Below are 15,947 nucleotides of genomic sequence, written 5' to 3'. Positions count from 1 at the left end.
TTTCACGAATTCTTTGAATCTCGTGAATTCCTTGAATGCCATGCGTTCCGTGAATTCCTTAAATTCCGTAAGTTCTGTGAATGCCACGAATTCCTTAAATTTCACAAATAAGCGCATTATATACTATATATTAAGAAAAATTTTAGGACCGACAGAAAATTTCGTTGTTTTTTCGCCTAGAACACGTGTCCTGAGAAATAATTTACATTTCTTTTTTTACTTTTTTGCTCTTACAGGTATCGAGATAACCAGCCGCAAGTATGATACAGAAGTTTTTCTGCGGAAACTACAACATTATGTATTGTAGCGTTTCCTTATGCTTTAGATATTAGCTTCCAATACATGTAGTGGAAGTTTCCAAAAGAAATTTTTAACCGCGTAGAACAAAGAAAAATATATTTATTCCAATATATTTTAAGACGACCGCTGAAACTCAACAAAAGAAATTTCTCGTTATTTCTCGGTTTTCTCTTGGTATAAAAGAATTCCGACCGGTAACCTCTTCATATCCGAAATAAAAAAATTTAACTAATTAACTATTTATAACTTCAATTAACAATGCGCTAAAAGTTTTAAACATGCAAAGTCACTTCAAAGTGAAAAAACAATATTATTTACATGCCATATGTACTTTACCTTTGTTTATTGAGGTCAAAATTGATAGCACAGAAAAATTGGGTCATTTAGTTAAACACAACAGACAGCAGTGACACTGAATTTTTTTCGCTTCAAACCTCATCAACTAAACATGAAAATATTTCAAACATCTCAATTTCAAATTAAAAATGGTCAGTTATGAATTATAACAAACAAGAATTTTCAAATTTGAGAAATTTTTATCATGCAAGGTTCAAAACAAGATAATGTTTCAAAATTACAAAGGTAAAATCTTAAAAATTTCAACGAGTAACCCTCCAAATTAAATAAGGTAGAATTTGCAGCCTCAAAAATTAGAATATCTTCAAAGCAGAATGAGTTTCGTTTCTTTAAAATTTTTAAAAATTTAAAAATTCTTCAAAGCAGCGGCAAGCGCCTACAGCAAAAGCTGTCGAACCAATTTAAAGTCGTTAATGAAGAAATCCTTTTGTTTCTCTTTTTATCTGGGACAAAATGTTTGGGACTTAGGCTCTTTCGGAATTTTCCAATTTGCTGTTTGGTCCCTTTTTTAATCAAACTTTTGTGTTCGGAAATTATACTTATTTCAGAATTACACTTTTTAAACTTATTAATCAGAATCCTAGAAAAAAAAAATGATGAAGTACATTACAGTGGTTTAGAATGACCAATTATTAAAGCTTCTTATCTTCAGGTGCGTAAAAGATAATTTATGATAACAGAACGACTTCAACATCAAAACATTTACGCATTAAAAACGGTAAAATGGGTTTGAAAAATGTGCAAATTAGCACAAAAAACAACGAAAGATACAGTTTACGTCGATTCCAAGTGAAAGATTCACCGCAAAAAAAAATTAACCTTGCCATTTTTATTCGTGATGTAGCAGGAATCGCGATGCTGTCGCTATCTATCGTCGTTTAACTTAATTAAATTGGAGAGAAATGGGGATTTCCCATCTGTCTGTTGTCTTTGCGCTTTTTGCTAACTGGTTTTTTCAAGAGCGAATTCGTCTTTCCTGATACCCGCGATCGATTAGTAGACTTTACGAATTATTCATCTCATAGCTGGATCTTAAAGCGAATCAAGAAAGGGGTAAGATATCAAATATAGATAAAAAAATTTGCCCGCTTTGCGGGCTCATGCTCATGGCGTGCTGTGCGCTCGGCTCGACAGTTTGAGCGCGTCTAAGACGCGCGATTTTTGGTTGTCGCGCTTCGCGCTCGATAATATACTTGACTCGCGCTTCACGATCGATAATGTATTTACCTCGCACTTCGCCCTCGGTCTTTGTATATTTCTTCCACTTGTGCACAGAATTTTTAAAACTTAAGGTCAAAGGATCGACTACAGTAATTTGTTGATTGTGAATTCTCTTTTTTTAATGTTCCTTCGGCTTTAACGAACACATTCTTATCACGCATCTCGTGTTTCGCACTCGAGTTCGTCCCTCAAATTGAATATCATTTCCATAAATGTATATTATTACAATTAATAACGTACATTGGCATTTAAACACACGTAGTTTTATTGTCTCGTTTAAAAAAATCCAGATTCTTAAATAAAAATTTTTTATTGAAAATTTTAATGCATCTTCTGCCATTTTTTTCAAAAACTGAATTTACGCATTTCCAATTTTATTTGTACAATTTAAAAGTTATACATGCGGTCTACACAGCAGTCTGACTTTTTTTTACTTCTAAATTATATCCCTAACCTCAGTGACCCAGATTTTGATAATTGAATTTTCTACCGAAACTAAATCAGTTGTTATGATAATCTTGTAGGGCATTCAAACTCAACATTTTTCTTCTCTTGACTTGTTTTATATCGTGCATTATTGGTATTAAGATGTTGATTTTCGTGTTTTTTTTTATTTTGTTAATGCTATAACTCTGGTAATTTTTGATATAATGGAAAAAATGTCATTAGGGTAATTTGTTCGTATTTTTAAATAATATCGTGCACAGGCAGACAGACATTCAGACAGATACATTCGTAAAAACTTGTTTTGCGGATTCAGGGGGTCTCAGAACGTGGATATTTAACAAAAACTAGGTGGGGGTACAATACACTTTTATTAATTTTTTCATGATTCTAGAATATGCGGGATTTTGTGAAGATCATATAACGCTTGTTCTTTTCAGTGTCATTTTACGAGCGAGTAAGTAAAAAAAAAAGTTTTTCAATGCATCTTATATAATGATTTTCTTGTAAAGAAACAAAATTGATGTAAGTCTTTCATATTTGTGATGATGAAATTTCCTAGAAAATATAATTTGAATAGAAAATATTAGAAAAATCAAAATTTGCAATTTAATTAATGAATTCTTACAATAAAACTTTGCAAAATCTGTTTTTTTTCGCAGATGCATACAATTATAAAGATGCAAAAAACTGAGGCCAAAAATATAAAGAATGTAATGGAAAACACCAATCTCGTATATATTTAAAGCCAAACGAAATAGGTTTTCCAACTATTGAACAAAAACTGAAATTAAAAAATTTTAATCAATCACCAAAAAGCGTGACCATAAAAAATACGGGTCATACCGGTATAAAACATTAATTATTTTATATTATGAATTTATTTCTGCCTTATTTTAAATATCTTTACATTTCTCATAATACAGTGGAAGTTAAAGCTAAATGGCCTGGAAATCCTCCATCGGTTTCAGGCGGGCCCCTTCATGGGCAATATGTATTTGAAAAAATCACTTTTCATTGGGACTAACAACAGGTAAGTGTTGCTTACGCTTTTAATACGTTCTAAATTTAAATTAAGGAAATTTTGCTAATTGCAATATTGCTATTTTAATTTAATTTTCAACTTTATTGACATCATGAGAATGTAATATAGACAAAGATGTAAAGAGGCTATAAGAAAACACGAGCATTATTTACACACCTATGTATGTTTACTTATTTCAGTTTTAAAACCATTACAAGGAATTTGATTTTATATCATAACAATCAAAAAGGAAACTTCACAAATTATTTAATAAAGGAAATTGTCAAACAGTTAGTAAATATTCTTACTTGATAAAATTTGTAGATGAAATAAATATGTGATTTTTTACTATTGCATTTGTGAAATTACAAAATATTAATCTTTTTAAGTCGATAATTCTCTTCCTAAAATGATTAGTAAAATTTCCAGTAATATAAATTTAGCGAGTACATAGTGGAGCCATTACTGAATATCATAATAATAATAACAATACTAATTTTAACCACATAAATAAAAAGTGGACTGTGGGACATGAAGACGATGGTAGTTATACAGGTTTTTCAGATAAGCCACCTTAGTAAGTTATAACTGCTCTCTTGATATTTTCATAACAATGAAAAAACTTTGCAAATTAAAAATAATATTTTACATTTTTCTAGTACGGCAGATTTGGAGATGCACATGTTTTTTTACAAAAAAAATTTAAAGTCATTCAAGAAAGCGGAAACACAAAAGGGCGGCCTTGCAGTATTAAGCTTTGGGTTTTTGGTAAGAAGTGCATATAAATTTAGTTCAAAGACTTAATTTAAACAAGCGTTTGTTTATTACTTGCAGAAAATACTTTACAAATATTATATAGAAAAAAAACCTGAAATGAGAAAATAAGGGCGATTACGTAATTTTGTCAAAGTTATTTTCACTTCCAATTTGATCAATTTTATGCCAGCTGCTTTTCTTTAACTGTGGTGACGATTAAATTGAAGAAAAAAATACTACTGACGTGAATTTTAGAGAAGTAGAATTAAAATTTAGAAAGTTGAGATATGATGAGTTAGTTAATTGGTTACATTTTTTAATTTATCATTATAAGAGCTACCAAAGTCTAATTTTTCTGGAAAAAGTAATCTATGTTCTATGTTCTATGTAATTCTATGTTCAAATGTTAACAAAAAATGTTCATTTTTTGCTCCTTTTCGTACGTTTAATGTGTACATTTCTACTTCTTTTTCCAAACATCATAAATGTTGCAACTTGAATCGAAGACTGTGATTCTCGAGTTTGTAGAATTACATTCATAAATTAATATCATATAAAATGTAGGTAAATTTTTAAATATAATGTTCATAAAATATACAAATTTTGTTTTAAAATGCGTCAAAGTATACATTAAGCCGTTGGTCTTTATTTCATTTAATAAAAATTAGGATTTTTGATAACTCTACTATGATTAATTATTGTCGGACATTTTCAAGTTGTGTCTAATTGAGAAACCTACTTAAAATAACTAATACACTGACGGATATCCTAAAAACAAAAATTGCAGATTTTTTGAAGAAATTCTAGCTTTTCGAGTTTTCTTCTCATCGAAAGATTTAATAAGGAGAATAAAAAAACATTTATATCCAGTACATATTTTAAATAAAACTTTTTAATCTAGCAACAAAATTTTGTTCTATTTTTGTTTCTATTTTGTTGTTGATTTTTTAATTTAGTTCGAGAATATATAATTTATGATTTTTGGACTCTGCAGATGCTGAAACGTAAACATACGTGAAATCTAGAAATAAAATATTCGGATGGTTACATTGCACTTCTCACAAATGAGAGTGTAAGTATTGAGTAGATTGAAAACAGTTAAAATACATTAAAAATGTATTAAATTTAGTAGGTTTGAAGTATGTGTAAGAGAATTCAAGGGAATTCCAACAATACGACAATACGAATGATAAATCCTAAAACCCTGAAGAGCTTATGAATTAACAGGTAGAAAAGAATTGTTTATGGAACGTAACAAATTTCTACAATTGCCATTTCTTGATAGAATTAATGCGAAATGTTTACAAAATTAAAAACAAAATTCAATCAAATATGAATAGCAAATATTTTCTTATATTTTCTTGCAGAAGAAAACGTTTGTATGAATTCATTCAGAAAATAAAAACTGAAAAATATTAAATTTATCTGTAGGTCACTGTGAAAATGGCTTTGATTTTATTTACTTTTATGTACAAATGTAATTTTTTTATATTTTTCATCACAAAAAATCCTCTGTTCTTGACTCATCCTTGGAATAGGAAAATAAAGTTATCTGATAGAGACACGACGAATGTTAGACCTACTCAGGACGGAGGTCATATTAAACCTATGAAAGTTGCTTGTGTTTATGGGAAAGATGAGTAATTTTCGGTAAACTGCTCCGTTTGGGGAAGGTTTTTTGCAGTTTTCCTTACCCTTGGCTAAACGGCCAAGAAAATTCGAACTATTCTACTAAAATTCCGGCCGCAGCCGTGGGAGGGGGGGGGCGGAATATAATATGGTTATGGGGGTTTTATATGCAAATTCCTAACAAGTATATTAATTTAAGTAATAAAATAAAATAAAGTCTTTGTTTGTTTGAATAATTTTACTGCAAGTTATTTCTAATATACACCCGCTAATGCACATATACGAAATTATATAAAACGAAATTAAGAAATTATAAAACCAGTACGAAGGTGCGAAATTATTATGAGCCGACTATCTTATTCTAATAGTAGTTCATAGTTTTAATTCATCACCAATATTATGTTCTCAAAATTTCTATTTCATGAAATAGTATTTTCTGTTCTTTGTATGGCCGAACTTATCCGAAAATAGGTTTTCGGCTATCCGAAATTTTGTAATCTGACACTAGAATAGGATTCAGTGACCACAAAGACCTATTTGAGAAAAATTTCATCCAGTTGCTAACATTTTTTTAAATGTTGGCCGCCATACTGGATCGGCCATCTTGCATTTAAAAAATCTGACTCTCGATTCGAATCCAGTGACGCCAAAACCAAATATTTGCTAAACGTTTCATCCAGCGACAAACATTTTTTAAATTTTAAGCTGCCATTTTGGATACGTCATTCTGAATTTTTAAAATCTGACCCTAGATTCGGCTACAGCGACCCCAAGAACCTATGAACGGTCACTTTCACCAATATTAGCTGCAATCTAAGTGAAGTGTCAGAACACCTATATTTTCTTTTAAATTTTCGAATTGAAAATCACTATAATAACAATAAAACGACTTTTATGCTGAACTGAGAAAGTATTCTGTCAAACTACACAATTTTTGTGCAACGATGATTAAAGAAAGTGTTAAGTTTTCTAGCGATTTCAATGTGAAAACAAATTATAGAGAACATTTTTTCTGCAAATTTTCATATTTTTTTACATAAGGGCCATATTTAACATTCTAGATGAGGTATTTTATTGTTGTCTCCCTTCAAAAAAAAAAGAAAAAAAGATTCGATACGACAAGAATGGAAATATGTAAATAAATTGAAAACTCAATAGTTGAATAAAAAAGATGATGTCATTATCACAGTAAATCCCAGGAAAAAAAGGTATCTTTAAAATAGTTAAAAATGCTGCAGCACGTTTATCTGACGGAAGATTATATTTATCTTACGTAAATATTCATTTGATATATGCAATACGACAAACGACTGCGTCTGATTTCAAAAATAAAAACCATCACCATAAAATAACCAAAGTGCAACCTATTTATTCTGTAAGTGTGGGTGAATGATTTTTTGGTTAAAATCATTTAAATGTTGTGAGAAGATTTAAAAAATCAATCTAACGAGGATTTTGGCACATGTCCAATAAATATTTGCGTTAGATAAATTTTATCTTTCGTGGGATAAATTTTATCTTTGGTCCGATAAATTTAATCTTTTGTCAGATATACGTGCCGCAGCGTTTTAATCTAATTTAAAGATACAATTTATTTCTCCGGTTTACTGTGATAAAATTATTATCTGGTTTAGACTGATCATCAGGATAGCTTACGGCTCTCGATAAGTACACTAGATGAGTAGAGCAAAACCGTTGAGGTGCGGCATGACGCTGAGATAATAAATTTGACATTTCAAGCTCAAAATAAGAAATCTTTGCTAATTTTTCAAATTGAAACACAATTCTGATTCCACTAGTTTATACCTTATTGCTTTTGTACTAGATTTCTTACGTTTACTTAGCATACGTTTTCTTAGCATTCACAGACATTTATTAAAAAATTAGCCAAATTTGGCACATGTTAAAAAATAAATCAACACTTAGTTAAAATTGGATACGTGCTTCCGAGAGAAGGAAACTTTTAATTGCTTTTCGTATATTCCATAATAATTTTTCACTTTCCTTCGTTTCATCAGCACAAGTTTTTCGGTCATTCTTTTAAGTGAGAAATCAATAATTATAGCGTAAATGCCCATTAAATTTAAACTTAATAGGTGCCTTCGAAAATGTATTTTCCTCATATTTTTTAATTATTAAATATAATTTCTATTTTTGAAAATTTCCTCGCGAAGCAAAAAGAAACTGAGTATCAACAAAATGGTTAAATTCTCAATCGTACAGATAAATCTTCAAAAAAGGTCAAGTTGTTTTGAAAACAGGAGAACAAAAAGAATTTTGTAAAAAAAATTAAAGAGTGAAACAGGGTGCAAAGATTATGAAGTCTGAAATATTATTGTTATTTTAAAACTTATTAAGTTAATATCAAAGATCAAAAGTTGTAACTTATATTTCCCGAAGGCCTTTTACATTATTCACCTTGTTTAGGATCTCTGACTTGGTTAATGTAAATGTGTATTTTTGATGTCAAAAACTGTAATTATAATCTATATTTCTTAAAAATATACGAGTACACGAAAATAATATAATGTAAGAATATTAATGTTAGAGCTTTGTAGGTAATAAACCATTATTAACCTAAGGTACTAGTAAGAAAAGAAACAAATTCCTGGTAATTTTAAAGGTTTTTTCTCGCTTGCAAAAATGTTCTTCGGTCATATGTCCCAAACCAAATTTGAAAAATTTTAATTGGCACCAATTTCCAACTTTGTTAAAATAATGAAAATTTGTAGTATATGAGTGACGCATCCCGAAGGTGATATTTTGTAATGTGTAAACAAGCTATGCTAATTTAAAATTAAATTGTGAAAATGTCAAAGAAGTAGCCTTCATAATCAGATAAGTTGGAATATGAAACCTGACAAAATACAGAAACTCCAAACAAGAATCTCCTTAATTTTTTCAACTTAAAATCCAGACTCAATTGAATATCTTTTGTTCACAAACTTTCAATTAGAAAAGAATTTAACAGAAGAACTATGAAAAATATTTCATTTTTCTAAAAAGTACGATATCATATTAGAATTCAGTTTCATATTGTGCCAATTGACTGCAATCCAATTACATCGAATTCATTCCAATCTACTCCAATCAATTACTGTCCATTCCATTCCATTACATTCCATTCTAATTCACTCCGAGCCATACCAACCCATTTCATTAAAATCAACTCTAATGCGATCCTTTTCAATCCAGTTAATTGAAATTTATAGCAATTCAATTGACTCCAATTATTATCTTATCGCCTCGAATCCATTCAAGTCCAAAAAAAAATGATTTCAATTCACTTAAATCCAATCTAATCGAATCCACTCTAATTCACTTCAATCCAATTCAATTCATTCCAATCTACTCCAATGCATTCCAATCCAGATCATTCCAATCCAATCCTCGTCATTCGAATTCACTCAAATAAATTACAATACAATCCAGTCTAATCCACTTTAATCCAGCTTATTTCATTCCGATCCACTCTAATTTACTTCAATCCACTCAAGTCCATTCTAATGCAATTCAATGCACTCTAATTGAAGCTATACAATTTCAGTCCAATTCATTTAAATTAATTACAACATATTCCAATGCATTCCAATCCATTATAATCCATAAAAATCCATTCCAACCCATTTCAACCTATTCCAATTCACTCTAATACATTCCAATCTAATTTAATCTACTCTTATCCATTACAGCCCCATATAATTTACTCATAAACATTCCTTTAAAATTCCCTCAAATCCATTCAAATCCAATTTAATTTATTTCAGTTACTAGGCAGTCTGATAAGTTCCTGAAAAATGAAAGACGGAGACGTTTTTTGGCCAAAGTCGGGTTTTATTTTTCAACATACTCTCCTTTTAGGTCGATACAGCGAGTCCAACGATTTTATAACTTTTTGATACCGTCCGAAAAGTACTCGATCGGAAGGTCTCCAAAATACGCCTCAGTTTCAGTTTAGGTTAGGGAACAAGTAATAGTCGCTGGGGGCCAGGTCTGGTGAATACGGTGGCTGAGGAACCAATTCGAAGCCGATTTCATGCAATTTTGCTTGTGCAACTAAGCATGAATGAACAGGAGCATTGTCGTGATGATAAAGCGGTTTTTCCTTCTTCAAATGCGGTCGTTTTTCGGCGAATTCGATTTTCAATCGGTCCAATAATGATGAATAGTATGCTCCGGTTATGGTTTTACCTTTTTCAGGATAGTCCACGAATATTATGCCATGTGCATCCCAAAATACGGAGGCCATAACCTTTCCGACCTATTGTTGCGTTTTTGGACGCTTCGGAGCACTTTGGCCCGGTAGAACCCACCGTTTTGCCTGTTGCGTTGACTAAGGAGTATAGTAGTGGATCCAGGTTTCATCCATGGTTATGAATCGGCGCAAAAACGCGGTCGGCTTACGCGAAAATAATGCCAAATTCTGCTGGGAAGTTGTCACACGAATTTGTTTTTGGTCCACTGTGAGCAAACGCGGCACCCATCGCGCGCAGAGCTTCTTCATGCCCAAAACTGAATGCACGATATTGCCCACACGTTCCAATGATATCCCTACAGCATTAGCTACCTCTCTCAATTTCACTTTGGCATCATTCAACATCACATCATCAATTTTTTCGACATTTTCTGGTGTAGTGACCTCTTTTGGGCGCCCAGATCGTTCAGCATCAACTGTGCTCGTACGGCCACAACAAAACTCGGTAAACCACTTATGAATCGTTCCAATCGACGGTGAAGAGTCCGGGTAATACTTATCCAGCTTGGCCTTGGTCTCGAATATCGTTTTCTTGCGAAGATAGTAGTGTTTGATCAAAACTCGAAACTCCGATTTTTCCATATCAAAAAAAAACTTGGAGGTTAGTCGCTTCTCAGTGCTGTAACTTGTAAATGCGTAAACATAAATGGCTAAAGTTTTGACAGGCGTCATTTGAAGGATCAAGCTCGACGAAAATGGTTCAAATTAGTGAATACTAATGCCATCTCCTAGAATTTTCAGATACTTATCAGACTGCCTAATATCTCCAATCCACTTCAATACAATAAATCCATTCCAATCAAATGCATTAAAACCCAATCAACTTCTATCCAATTCAACTCAATCCCATTCATTCAACTCCACTTCAACATATTCGAATCTAATTCAGTTTATATCAGTCCAATGCAACTCCCATCCACAACAATCCATTCTGATCTAATTAATTGCAATCCACTTTATCACAATCTATTCAAATCTAATTCAATTTAATCAACTCTAATACAATTTACTCTAATCCATTTTAATGCATCCAATATATTCTCATCTACTCCAATCTAATGTATTATAATCCATTTAAATCCATTTAAATCCATTTAAATCAAATTTTACTTAATTTTCGAGACGCGTCACACATAATTTTTAATCACACCGCTTAGTGCAAGTGTACACCTGGATGCAAAAGTTAAGGTCACTGCACGCGTCGTACCATAAAGTACATATATGAATGTTTATCATCGAATCAGATCACAGTTCCATTCACTTTATAGTACGCTGTACCCTAAATAACAATTTTACGGTATATCCTGGAAAGTGATATTTTGGTTGTCGTCGCACTTATCATGTTGTGATACACATTTCACAAAAACTCTGAATTATGCACCTTGTTTCAAACCTCTTGCCTGGTTATTATGAGTACGCGAAAATAATTGTTTATTTCACTGTTTCTTGCGATTATTTACGTATTATTTTTTTGTTAATATTGATGTAAGAACCGTACAGGTGACAACAAATCATCAGGTTTATATAAAATAGAAGAAACAAATATATAGGTATTTAAAATTAAATAGTAAACAAAGTCGTTCAAGACTTTTTGTTAAACCTTTTTCAGTGTAGAATAGGGAATTTTTGACTTTGGCGTTTGTGTCCTTTAGTACTTGAACTTGTGTACTCGGAAACTAGACTTTTTTTTAATTATGAATTTCAAACTTTTAAATTAGAATTCTGGAGAACACATAAAAATGATGTGCCGGTATATTAAAGTTCTCGGATTGACACATTATTAGAGATTTTTATCTCCTGATGCGTAGAAGATGACTTATGCATAATATAACGCTTTCAACATGAGAATATTCATGCATTAAATATACTTAATTGTCGTTAAAAAATGCATAAAGAACGAAGAATCTTTTATGAAGAATGTAAAGAATGAATCAAGTGTATGTTTTTCCTCCGGGGGTGTGGTGGGGGGATGCTGCTCCACACTCAAAAAATCATTCGCCTCAACGGATGATAACACTAAATTTTTAATGCGACAAACTTCAAAAACGTATATAAAACAGGATTCATGACAGAATCACGTGCACAAGAAACCTTGAGTAAACAATATAGGAAAGATAAGCATCTGTGCCTATCGAATGTCATTTTTTCAGGAGCGAATTGGTCTTTCCTGATACCGGAATTCAACTAGTAGCATTCAAAATAGATTAATTTTACATCTGGAACTTCAATCTAATCCAGAAAGAAGTAAGTGTTCAAATACAAATAAAAAATTCATTCTTATTAATTTTTATTTTTATGATTATAGAATATGCAGGACTTTCGGAAGATCCAGCGACATCTGGTAGCGATTCTTCTTTTCAGAGCCATTTTAAAAGCGAGTAGGTTAAATTTAAAAAATAGCTTTTGAATACAATTTATAATTTCATAATATATTTTATAATTTTTTGTAAAGAAACAAAACATTTTGATGTAAGTCTTTCTTGTTTGTGAAGATGAAATAACCTAGAATATATTAATATGAATAGATACACATAGGAAGGATCCAAAGTTAAAATTTAATTAATAGCTTAATACAATATAGCTTTGAATTTCTGTTTGCTGTTTCCAGGTGCATACAATTATGAAGATGCACAAAACTGGGGCGAAGAATATAAGCAATGTAATGGAAGAAATCAATCTCCTGTAACTATCAGGCCAGACCAGGAGGGTTTTCCAATTATTAAAGACAAACTTAAACTTACAAACTTTAATAAATTACCCAAAAACCTGACTATAAAGAATACGGGCAATACTGGTATAAAACATTAATTATTCTATATTATAAATTTAATTATGTCTTATTTCATACATTTTTTACATTTCTTATAATAAAGTGGAAGTGAGAGCTAAATGGCCTGGAAGACCTCCATCGCTTACCGGCGGGCCCCTTCATGGGAAGTATGTATTTGAAAAAATCACTTTTCATTGGGACCAACAACAGGTAAGTGTTGCTTACGTTTTTAATACGTTCTAAATTTAAATTAAGGAAATTTTGCTAATTATGATAAGGTTATTTTAATAATCAAATGAAAAAATAAAAAAAAAGCGTTCAAAAATAAAACTCAGCAGTTTAGAATTTTTGACTTTATTGACATAATGAGAATGCAATATTGAAAAAGGTGTAAAGAGGCTACAAGGAAACACTAACATTATGTGTACTTATGTATGTCACCTTAATTATTCAAAGGTAAAAATAATTCCAGAGAATCTTAATTTTATTTCGAAAATAATTGAAAAGAAAAATTTACGGATCGTTTAATGAATTTATTTGCCAAACAATTCGTAAAGATTATCACATTTAATTTTTAGTTGGTGAAATAGATTTGTAATTTTTTACTATTGCATTTGTGAAATTATAAAACATTACTCTTTTATCACTCGACAATTCTATTTAAATTCATTAGAAAATTTGCCAGTAATACAAAATTAGTGAGTAATTAATCAAAACATTATTGAATATCATAATCATTATAATAATAACAATATTTATTTTAACCGCACGAATATAAAGTGGACTGTTGGGGATGATCAAGCTGAACCAGATTTTGCAGATTTTCCCATTCAGTAAGTTAAAACTGCTCTCTTGTTTATTTTATTGTGGCAAAGAACGACAAAAATTTCGATAATAATATTTAATATATTTATTATTTTAGTCCGTTAGATATGGAGATGCACATGTTTTTTTATAAAAACGATTTGAAATCATTTAAGAAAGCTGAAACAAAAAAGGGTGGTCTTGCTGTAATCAACATTCCGCTCAGGGTAAGAAGCGCATAATAATTAGTCAAAATACATTATTTAGATAAGTGGTAATTTATTATTGGCGCGTGTTTTTTTCACAAATATTTTATAGGAAAAACTTCAAATGTGAAAATAAGGGGACGAAAAAGTAATTTCACATTTATTTTCTCTTTCACTTTTACTTAAATCAAAGACTGTGATTAAAATCCCTAACGAACTACAATCATAAATTAGATATAAAATTGTTTTTCAATTCGTATTTGAGGAAGGTTTTTAAATAACCTGCGGCTTTGACGACTACATTCTCATTGCGACACTCGCGCTAGATAATGATTTCATAGAGACGGTTCTGTTCAAAAAATAAAACGACGAAGACAATAATGAATGTTCTTCAATATAACGTTCATCAAAAAATAGATACTTTGTTTTAAATTTGGTTCATAGATACATTAAGCCGTAGGCTTTGATTCCATTAGTTCAAACTTTAGTTTTGTGACAACTCCACCATGATTAGTGACACTTGAACATTTTCAAGTTTTGCCAAATTAGGAAATATCATTAAGATAATACTTACATATTGAAAATAACTATTTAAAACTGACGGGTCTCCTTAAAACAAAAATTTCGCATTTTTTAAACTGATTTCACTGTTGAATTGGTAAAGTTTAGAAAAAAATTTCTTTAAGTATGGAAAATGTTCGTAATTTTTTAAATTTTTGTCGAACATACCTGCATAATGAACTTAACCTTCACTTTGCGACTGTAACAAATCATATTGAAGACGTATTTGAATGGATAAATCCTTTAAAAATTAGCATTGCTACAACATGCTACAACAGTTACTTGAGTTACGAAGAATCCTCGCAAGTCACAGTAAGAATTTTACAACTCGGAAAAACTTCAAATGAACAAAAACTGGCAAAATTATTAGCAATTCCCTGTAATTTTTAGAAGCCTTAAACTATTTCTTAACAATTTTTAAAACACTGTAAACTATTAAGAATGAAGTCGATGACAAGTTACATCAAATCTAGAATTATTGAAATTCTTTAAAATGTTTGGTAATAACTTCCAAAATTCAAAATCGCGAAATCCTGGAAATTTTATGAATTAACAGGTAGAAGAACTTGTTCTAGGAAATTAAAAAATGTTCTCAACTGTAATGTTTTATTATAAATTGTAAGAATTTCACAAAACTAAAAAAATACAATTAAATATAAGTAGCCTATTTCGTTTTGTATTTTCTTCCAGAAAAGCCTAAAAAATAGCAGTAAATTACAAATGTCTAGAACTAATATTTCATTCATAATTTTTGTTGTTGCTTTCTTATGGAAACTAACATCAGCTATCGAAAACTAAATTGGTTGCCCTATTGTAAACATTTATTTCGAAAATTTAATCTAAAATTGAATATGACTATATGCAAGAAAAGTACAAAATTCATCTGAGTAATAGGTGAAACTTTTTGCTTTCGTATAATTTTGGCCGTAAATTATTAAATTTATACGTAGGTTACTGTAAAAATGGCTTTCATTTTTTGTACTTTTATTCACAAATTTATCACACTATTTTTTTTCATTTTTGTTTACGAAAAATCCTATTTTATTTACACATCCTTGAAACTTCAGACCAGATACACCCAACCCGTACATGCCTTTGACAGCCTGGAAGAAAATGTACATAAAGTGAAATCTCCAAACTCAGCAAAAGAAATAACTTTGGTTAGCTTAACAGGTTTCCTAGGCGGTCATAAACAAGAGCCAACATTTAACTTTTATGAAGGTTCTTTAGACTATCCACCATGCTCAGAATCTGTGACTTGGTTCATATCTGATTCTGAATACGGCATTACCGATAAGCTGGTAAGGATGTATATTTCTTGAAACTTTTTGCCAAAATAATCCGAAATTGCATTTAATACTATAAGTTTGTATTTGTATTTTTTTTTCCAGATAAATGAATTCAGGAAAATAAAGCTAACCAATGGAGACACTTCAAATCATAGGCCTACCCAGGCGTTAAACGATCGTCAACCTAAGACTGTTTACAGTGTTTATGGGAAAAATGAGTAATTTTCATTAACCAGCTGCACTCAGGTAATGTTTTCTGCAGTTTTCCTGGCCTTTGGCCAAACGTCCAAGCAAATGCAAAGGCTTCTACTAAAAATCCGACTGCAGACAG

This window comes from Belonocnema kinseyi, chromosome 4 (assembly GCF_010883055.1).
Source record: "Belonocnema kinseyi isolate 2016_QV_RU_SX_M_011 chromosome 4, B_treatae_v1, whole genome shotgun sequence".
Classification (NCBI taxonomy): Eukaryota; Metazoa; Arthropoda; class Insecta; order Hymenoptera; family Cynipidae; genus Belonocnema; species Belonocnema kinseyi.
This window is presented reverse-complemented; position numbering follows the sequence as displayed.